Source organism: Lathyrus oleraceus, chromosome 6 (genome assembly GCF_024323335.1).
Source record: "Lathyrus oleraceus cultivar Zhongwan6 chromosome 6, CAAS_Psat_ZW6_1.0, whole genome shotgun sequence".
Classification (NCBI taxonomy): domain Eukaryota; kingdom Viridiplantae; phylum Streptophyta; class Magnoliopsida; order Fabales; family Fabaceae; genus Lathyrus; species Lathyrus oleraceus.
This window is the reverse complement of record NC_066584.1, coordinates 152,955,844-152,966,139: the sequence shown is the minus strand read 5'-3', so window position 1 is coordinate 152,966,139 and position 10,296 is coordinate 152,955,844.

Sequence of the window (10,296 nt, the reverse complement as noted above, 5' to 3'; positions counted from 1 at the left end):
AGTGTTTTAAAAGCTTGATTGAGCACAAGTGTTGACATCAATTCAACACCTCGACAGCGGTCAAGAGCACAACGGATATCAAGAGTTAGTAGAAGGATTAAGAATCATTTCTATTCAATGTAACCCTTTTCCATGTAAATTACCATTTTCAGCTTTGTAAAAATCTATAGAGTCTTGTCATTTACAGACTACCATTCTATTAAATAAAGTTGAGCTTTTATCCAACTGTTTCTACTCTTATTTATTTCAGGCAATAGTTTAAATTTTATTATGATCATTTTTGAAAATTTAAAGTTTTTAGTCAAAATCTCTTTTTCTTAAAACATATAAAAGCAAGAATTTTCCAAAGCAATTGCAAAGAAATATCAACGGAATTTCGATGGATAACAAGTCCTTGAGTGCGAAACATCAGAGGTTCCCCAAGAAGTTAACTCTTCGGGTATCCCTAGACGATTGTGTTGATTTAGTTCCTCGACGGAGTTTTTGATTCCTTAGTGGAGCTCTGTTCCTTTTCCCTAACTGAGTTGGTTGATTCAGGTACCCTGCGGCTTGTCTCCCCCGAAAGAGTTTCTGCCCTCGCCAGGGGAGTTTGTGTTCCCTCAGTAGAAGTGGTTGATCTCCCCAGTAGATCGCAGTGGTTTCCCCGCCAATCGCCATTCGACTTGCTCCCTAGTCAGAGTTTCCTCCTGGTTTCTGAGAAGTTTGTTTCCCTGTAGCGTTGTCTCCCATTTTTATGGTGTTGACCTAAAATTCCCCACAGGTTTGATATCTCTCTTTCCTCAGCAGATCTCCTCCTTACCCAGTTAGGGTTGAGTCTTTTTGGATTGTTGATCTCTCTGTTCTCCGGCAGTTGTCTCCATATTTTATGGATTGACCGAGGATTGTACCGATGATTCAATTTCTCTGCGACACCTTTGTATCCTTGGTGATCGTTCTTGTCAGCATAATCATCATATATATACATTCATATAATTTCATAATTGCATATTTGCATATCTGATTAACTTGTTTGTTTGAGATTCTCATTCCCTGTATGGTGGTACTTTATCCCCATACAAATTTCGGTGTCTGTCCTCCCTCAATTATAGAGCGTCAGCCCCTTAGGCAGAAAGACTTTAACCTTTCTCCTCTTCCCCACTGAGTTGTTTCCTTGTGGATGATTATTATTTCAATTTCCTCCCCAGTTGTTCATCTGGATGGAAGAACTCCCCTTGAGTTATGTCCTCATTGGGTTGATTCTTGTTTGAGTGTTTCTTTCTAGATCCTACCTAGATAGATGCTTTGAATCTCCTAAGAGTTTATTGCCCAATAACTGGTAATATTCTTCTTAGTTTGCAGTTTGTTACTTCTTGCCCAATACCCGACAAAAGTATCCCTGTTTTCCCAGTAGTAGAGTCCCCAATGGATCTGATTCCCCAGAAAGTGTACCCTTGATATGCTCATCCTAACTGGTGTTGGATATCTTTCTTTCCCCTGCCCGAGTCTATCCTTGATATGTTCACCCTAACGATGATGGATATTCTCACCATTGGTATTCTTCCTAGTAAAAAGGTAGTTGTAATCCCTATTCTTATTTCCTAGAGAGTTAATCCTTGTTATGTTCATCCTAGCCGATGACGGGTTTCCTTCTCTTTGCAGTCTTCTACCCAATAATCGGTAGTTGTAAACCCTGCTTTTGTCCCCTCCGCAGAGTTGATCCTTGATATGTTCACTTTAACTAGTGACGGATTCTCTCTCTTGGTATTCTATCCAGTAACTTATAGATGTAATCCCTATTTTCTCCCTTTTCATAGTCTATCCTTGATATGTTCATCTTAACCGATGACGGTTTTTCTCTTTGACGATATTCTATCCAGCACTCGATAGATGTAATTCCTACTTTTTGTTTAGTTGGTTTATCCTTGATATGTTCATCTTAACTGGTCACGGATATCCTCCTTGACATTTCCCAAGCAAGTCTATCATTGATATGTTCATCTTAACCGATGACGGATTTTCTTCCCTGTTGAGTTTATCCTTGATATGTTCATCATAACCGATGACGGATATTCTCACCTTTGGTCTTCTGCCCAGTAACTGGTAGTTGTAAATCCTATTTTCTGCAGTTCTCCCTAGAAAGGCTATTCTTACGCAGTAACCGGTAATGAATACTCCCTTCTATTGGTTCCCAGCGAGTCATCCTTGATATGTTCATCCTCACCGATGACGGATGTTCTCTTTGTCAGATCTTTATTATCTCCTCACCCAGTAATAGGTAGTAGATAATAGATTTTTGCTCCTCCTGTGTTGAAGTTTATTTCTTCCCCAATTGAGTGTAGTGTACATTTCCTTAGTGAAATCGCTTTTCCTCCATGATTCAAGTACTTCATTTTTATCCTGACTTACTCGTATCCCTTGCAGACGTTGTTGTTTCCCCGGCTGAGTCTTTCCATGTTTGTATGGAATTCCTCGAGTCCCCCAGTAGTTTTAAGTCGTAGCCTGGCCTACACATAACTCCTTTATCCCCCAGAGTCTCTATCTCCCTAGTGAGTTTTCCTTACGAAATATATTATACTCCTGTGGACTTTCGGTCTCTCTGATTTCTTTTCCTTTGTGGAAATATTTCCCCACAGAGCATCAACAGTTACATTCATACCATATGCATCATGAGGTCTCTTAGGGACCAATTTTTTTTCTATATGTTGTTATTTCAGCCCATTCTACTGAGTCGGCATGAAGATTTTAACCTTCGCCTCCTCAGTTAGAATATCCTTAAATAGGGGCAGCTGTAAGACCCCAATTTTGACCATAAGATCCCTCATGCAATTTCATCATAAGCATTAGCATTGGGATCATACCTTGGAATCCTCCTTACCCCTCTTTCATTGGGTTTGCTTTGGGAGAGATCACCAAGCACTATATGATTGTATCATACTTGTATTTTATCATTGTCACTAACAAAAATACCAAAAATATGTGTTTCTATTTTCCTAACTCTTTTGTAGGTAAGGCATGATCCCATTGATTTATCAAGTTCATATCTAGGGTTTGAGACCCTCATGACAAAGAGCACAACCATGAATTGATTCAAGAATGGTTATGAGCATCATATATGAGTTCCATTGATTCCTACATGTTATTTTGATCAAGTTTTCTTCAAGAGTTTAAGGGTGATTTGCCTTGGAAACCCTAGTTTGACTGGGTCTCTTGAGTAACTTCTCCAACAAGATACCTCCCCGATTGATCAAATTTATCATGGGACACTTAAAAATTCATCATATTATGCATATATGATCTACCATGAGCCTAGAAAGTCAAGAGAATTGAAGATTAGCAAGTTGGTTGATGGTGGTTGGCCAGATGAATTCATCCGATCAAAACTGGGTCTCCCTAGACCATATCTCCTACAATTTTCACTATATGAAAATGATTCCAATATCAAACTTACTCTAAATAACAATCCAAACAACTTTTATGATGATACCTTGAGCTAGTTTTTCATGGAAAATCATTTTCTATGTTGAAACATTATAGGTCATTTTTTCTAAACCCTAATTTGAATGTCAACTTCCCAAAGCCATAACTTGCTCAATTTTTATGAGATAAAATATTTCCAAGTTTTAAAATCAAATTCAAGATGTCTACTTGAACTTTGATGTTTGGAGTGTTAGCTAATTCAACTTGTATGAGCATGTGATATGAGGTTACATTATAGGTGACTTTTGACCTATACCATTGAACAAGTGATTTTTCCAAACTTCAAAAATGCATAACTGTATCATTTCAAATCTAAATGACATGAAATTGGTGACCATTTTTAAGGACATTGAAAGAGCTACAATGTCGATGAAGACACTTTTCTTATTTGAAGCTCACATAAAAAGTTAAGCAAGGTGGAATATTGAGATATATGGCTTGACACTTAGAAAAAATTTCAACATTTTGAAATTTCCAACTTCCACCTCAAAATTCATCATGATACACGCTTCAAATGGAAACGTGTTGGACATGAAAGTTGTTCCTCTTGATCTAAGCTTTTCTAAAAGTCCAAGTTCATCCATTTTGGACAAGAATTAAATAGGTTGCGCATGGCTTTAACATTGTATCATCATTTGGCAAAGATCAAACTTCAAATCATCACACACACTTGCCTTGCAATCCAAGTTAATTTCAGACTCTCTCGCACTCATTTGTAGACCTAAAGCAATAATCTCATGGGCCTGTACACGCCCATGCACCCATGCATCATCTGTTGCCAATTTTGGAAAGTGATTTGGAAGGTGCAATTATCACATGATCCCGCTATAAATAGAGCTCCATATGCTCAGAATTCAACACATTCGTGCCATCTTTGAGCCTAGACCCCTAACCCTTCCATTTGAGAGGATAATCCTGAGAATTTCATCTTGAAATTGAGTTTGAATATCAATGTTTTAAGATTCAAAAATCCAGGGATCCAAGACCTTTTGTGCATTTCATTTTACTTCTGCAAGCATTCTGAGTGAGATCAAGCATGAGCCAAGGTAAGAACAGTTGAATTCGGACCTCCATTGAAGGTATTTTCAAGAAAATTTCATCTCTTCGATTCTCTCTCAATCTTGCTCAATTCTCTTGATTCTTTGGTTGTCTGAAGTCCTACCAATATAGGCAAGAAGATTGAGTTGCTTAGAGGTCAAATCGAGGCAACATAGTTGACACACCTCAAAATTCAACTCCTCATATCTTTCTATGTGAGGAGTTAACTAAAATTGAGATCAAATTCGTGCTCTACGCCATTTTTTCTTCCAGATCATGTCCTCCTTTTTCATTTTATTGATGGTGATGAGTGAACCAGTCCGGCCAGGGTCACCAGAGAAGATGACCGACCTTTGGACGCCGATGATGTGTTGGCACGGTTCAGAGCCATTGATCTCTTTTAAATTGTTTTAATCTCGTGCGTTGTTTTTAATTATCATGGATGTGTCGCGTTGACTCAAGTCCACCAAGGAACGCGCGCTTGTGGCCACTTGATCTGCCACCTCAATTAATGAGGGAGTCAAGTGGTCCACGTTTTTTCTGATTATTTGAATTTCATTTTAATTGCTTTATTTTCATTAATTCATATTAATTTTAATATTGATCCAAAAAATATGAGAATTTCAGCAAATAATTTCAAATAATTTCCTCTTTTATATTCTGAATTAAATTTTTGTTTTGGATCATTATTAATATTTTTCATGATTTAATTGATTTTGCATTTGTTTTTAATTGTTTAAAAATACTTTTAAGTCTTCAAAAATTCTGAAATTTTTTCTCAAAGGTCTTTTGACCTTGTTTGACCTATGATAAATCTCATGGCCATTTATTTGGTGTTTTGATGAGGTTTTAGGATTTTGACAAACCATATTTAATTTAAGTGTATTATTTTAGTATTTTTAATTTGAATAAATGCCAAATAACTTTGTTGACCAATTGTGATGACCTGTTTGTGTTTGACTCTTGTTGTTGGGCCTTGGTCAAGGTTGGTTTGACTTTGTCAAGTTAATATCATTGGATTTAGGGGATTGATAGAATGTACATTCCATCTCCCAAAATGAATGGATGATATTAATTTGGTTAAAGTACTCCTTTGATCAATTTGAGTTTTCATTTATTCCCCTCCCTCTTCATCTCATTCCCTTTCTTTATGCATTCATCTCATTTGGCCTATGATATCTCAAAGTCCTAAAAGTAGTTGATTGAAAAATTAACATGAGTATGGATGAGATTAGGCCACACCTTTTGCATATTCTTTTTGTGTGTGGTATGTTTCATGAGCATAGTCCATAATATTATGTCTCTAACATGCATTAACACCAAAATTCGATTGCCCTGCCTCAAATAGTTGTGACTTCTACATAAGTACAATTACGATTGCTTAACATAGCGCTAAATTTGTTACACAAAAGGCATATCATTCTAGTTAGTGAGATTGTAAGTCTCCCCTCTTTCATGGTATTATGTGGAAACTTTGCCTTTTTTCCTTCCTTTGGAAGATGTCTTGGCTCAAGGATCCATGCTTGTGATAAGTGGATTGAGTATTCTCCAAAGAATGTCTAAAAATGAAAAGCAAAAGCAAAACAATACTAACTTCTAACCTATTGACTACTAAATTTTAATTTCAAGCCATTTACTTTAATGTCATTTAATTATAGCTTTTATACATTTGCCATTGTTCATATCATTCTAATTGTTTATGTTAATGCAATTTTCACTTTGTCCACTTGGACCATATTGTGTGATATATCTTGTTTGTGTATACTTTGCTTGTTTGTGTGGTCTTTGACCATTAATGTACATAAAACAACAAAAACCCTAAAAAACTTTTGTGCGGACAGTTGGCTTGATCTTGGACAAATAGACTTAGAACTTAGGCAACATTCCTATGCTAAAGGACTTGGCCAATGCCAACTTGTTAAGAAACCAAGTGCTTGCAATTTGAAACTTCATCTGATGCATCATTCAAGATCCCCCGAGTTCATCTGCAACATGATCATTGTGAAGCTGTTATTTTGAACCTGTGACTTGTGGAATTCATCTGTTACATGAGATATTCTGAAGAAGATCATGGAATGGCTAAAGCTTGGATATGGCTATCTTTATTCGATGCCTTTGCTCTTCAAGATAATATAATTGTGCATTTGTGTGTTGCTTGATTCTAAAAAGTCCAAGGGAATTCTGGGTTTCTATTGACATTCTTGTCCATTGGATTGCTACCCATTTGGTCAGATCTTTTCAACCTTTAACTTTTAATTTTATGCATAGGATAGTCCCTTCTTCTTCTCCCCATTTCTTTAACTTCAAAATATCTCCCTCCCTTTTTCAAAATCTTCTTTGATTGAACTTATTTTGTTCTAAACTTTGACCACTTTGCAAAAAAGATAGAAACTTTGGCCTTATGCCATTGCATTTTCAAACTTCTTTTCTTAAATCAAACTTGTAAATACATTTAATTATACTTGACTTAAACTTTCAAAAAGCCAAAAAGAACTAACTCATTCAAACTTTTTCATGGGCCTTTGTGCCTTTCAAACCAATTTTTTAATAAAAGCAATGCATCCACTTTTAAATTTGTATCACGAACTACGATGTTTTGATCCCTCATTTTTATGTTGGTATGTAGGCACAAGACCGAAGGTATAATTAATGATTTCTTTTCTCATCCCCCCATTCTATTTGTTTGTAAACATCATTTTGTACCAAATACACATGCACACAAAAGGGCTCCCTAGGAGTACCTAGGACACTTTTGGTGCTAACATCTTCCCTCTGTGTAACCAACCCCCTTAAAACATATAAAAGCAAGAATTTTCCAAAGCAATTGCAAAGAAATATCAACGGAATTTCGATGGATAACAAGTCCTTGAGTGCGAAACATCAGAGGTTCCCCAAGAAGTTAACTCTTCGGGTATCCCTAGACGATTGTGTTGATTTAGTTCCTCGACGGAGTTTTTGATTCCTTAGTGGAGCTCTGTTCCTTTTCCCTAACTGAGTTGGTTGATTCAGGTACCCTGCGGCTTGTCTCCCCCGAAAGAGTTTCTGCCCTCGCCAGGGGAGTTTGTGTTCCCTCAGTAGAAGTGGTTGATCTCCCCAGTAGATCGCAGTGGTTTCCCCGCCAATCGCCATTCGACTTGCTCCCTAGTCAGAGTTTCCTCCTGGTTTCTGAGAAGTTTGTTTCCCTGTAGCGTTGTCTCCCATTTTTATGGTGTTGACCTAAAATTCCCCACAGGTTTGATATCTCTCTTTCCTCAGCAGATCTCCTCCTTACCCAGTTAGGGTTGAGTCTTTTTGGATTGTTGATCTCTCTGTTCTCCGGCAGTTGTCTCCATATTTTATGGATTGACCGAGGATTGTACCGATGATTCAATTTCTCTGCGACACCTTTGTATCCTTGGTGATCGTTCTTGTCAGCATAATCATCATATATATACATTCATATAATTTCATAATTGCATATTTGCATATCTGATTAACTTGTTTGTTTGAGATTCTCATTCCCTGTATGGTGGTACTTTATCCCCATACAAATTTCGGTGTCTGTCCTCCCTCAATTATAGAGCGTCAGCCCCTTAGGCAGAAAGACTTTAACCTTTCTCCTCTTCCCCACTGAGTTGTTTCCTTGTGGATGATTATTATTTCAATTTCCTCCCCAGTTGTTCATCTGGATGGAAGAACTCCCCTTGAGTTATGTCCTCATTGGGTTGATTCTTGTTTGAGTGTTTCTTTCTAGATCCTACCTAGATAGATGCTTTGAATCTCCTAAGAGTTTATTGCCCAATAACTGGTAATATTCTTCTTAGTTTGCAGTTTGTTACTTCTTGCCCAATACCCGACAAAAGTATCCCTGTTTTCCCAGTAGTAGAGTCCCCAATGGATCTGATTCCCCAGAAAGTGTACCCTTGATATGCTCATCCTAACTGGTGTTGGATATCTTTCTTTCCCCTGCCCGAGTCTATCCTTGATATGTTCACCCTAACGATGATGGATATTCTCACCATTGGTATTCTTCCTAGTAAAAAGGTAGTTGTAATCCCTATTCTTATTTCCTAGAGAGTTAATCCTTGTTATGTTCATCCTAGCCGATGACGGGTTTCCTTCTCTTTGCAGTCTTCTACCCAATAATCGGTAGTTGTAAACCCTGCTTTTGTCCCCTCCGCAGAGTTGATCCTTGATATGTTCACTTTAACTAGTGACGGATTCTCTCTCTTGGTATTCTATCCAGTAACTTATAGATGTAATCCCTATTTTCTCCCTTTTCATAGTCTATCCTTGATATGTTCATCTTAACCGATGACGGTTTTTCTCTTTGACGATATTCTATCCAGCACTCGATAGATGTAATTCCTACTTTTTGTTTAGTTGGTTTATCCTTGATATGTTCATCTTAACTGGTCACGGATATCCTCCTTGACATTTCCCAAGCAAGTCTATCATTGATATGTTCATCTTAACCGATGACGGATTTTCTTCCCTGTTGAGTTTATCCTTGATATGTTCATCATAACCGATGACGGATATTCTCACCTTTGGTCTTCTGCCCAGTAACTGGTAGTTGTAAATCCTATTTTCTGCAGTTCTCCCTAGAAAGGCTATTCTTACGCAGTAACCGGTAATGAATACTCCCTTCTATTGGTTCCCAGCGAGTCATCCTTGATATGTTCATCCTCACCGATGACGGATGTTCTCTTTGTCAGATCTTTATTATCTCCTCACCCAGTAATAGGTAGTAGATAATAGATTTTTGCTCCTCCTGTGTTGAAGTTTATTTCTTCCCCAATTGAGTGTAGTGTACATTTCCTTAGTGAAATCGCTTTTCCTCCATGATTCAAGTACTTCATTTTTATCCTGACTTACTCGTATCCCTTGCAGACGTTGTTGTTTCCCCGGCTGAGTCTTTCCATGTTTGTATGGAATTCCTCGAGTCCCCCAGTAGTTTTAAGTCGTAGCCTGGCCTACACATAACTCCTTTATCCCCCAGAGTCTCTATCTCCCTAGTGAGTTTTCCTTACGAAATATATTATACTCCTGTGGACTTTCGGTCTCTCTGATTTCTTTTCCTTTGTGGAAATATTTCCCCACAGAGCATCAACAGTTACATTCATACCATATGCATCATGAGGTCTCTTAGGGACCAATTTTTTTTCTATATGTTGTTATTTCAGCCCATTCTACTGAGTCGGCATGAAGATTTTAACCTTCGCCTCCTCAGTTAGAATATCCTTAAATAGGGGCAGCTGTAAGACCCCAATTTTGACCATAAGATCCCTCATGCAATTTCATCATAAGCATTAGCATTGGGATCATACCTTGGAATCCTCCTTACCCCTCTTTCATTGGGTTTGCTTTGGGAGAGATCACCAAGCACTATATGATTGTATCATACTTGTATTTTATCATTGTCACTAACAAAAATACCAAAAATATGTGTTTCTATTTTCCTAACTCTTTTGTAGGTAAGGCATGATCCCATTGATTTATCAAGTTCATATCTAGGGTTTGAGACCCTCATGACAAAGAGCACAACCATGAATTGATTCAAGAATGGTTATGAGCATCATATATGAGTTCCATTGATTCCTACATGTTATTTTGATCAAGTTTTCTTCAAGAGTTTAAGGGTGATTTGCCTTGGAAACCCTAGTTTGACTGGGTCTCTTGAGTAACTTCTCCAACAAGATACCTCCCCGATTGATCAAATTTATCATGGGACACTTAAAAATTCATCATATTATGCATATATGATCTACCATGAGCCTAGAAAGTCAAGAGAATTGAAGATTAGCAAGTTGGTTGATGGTG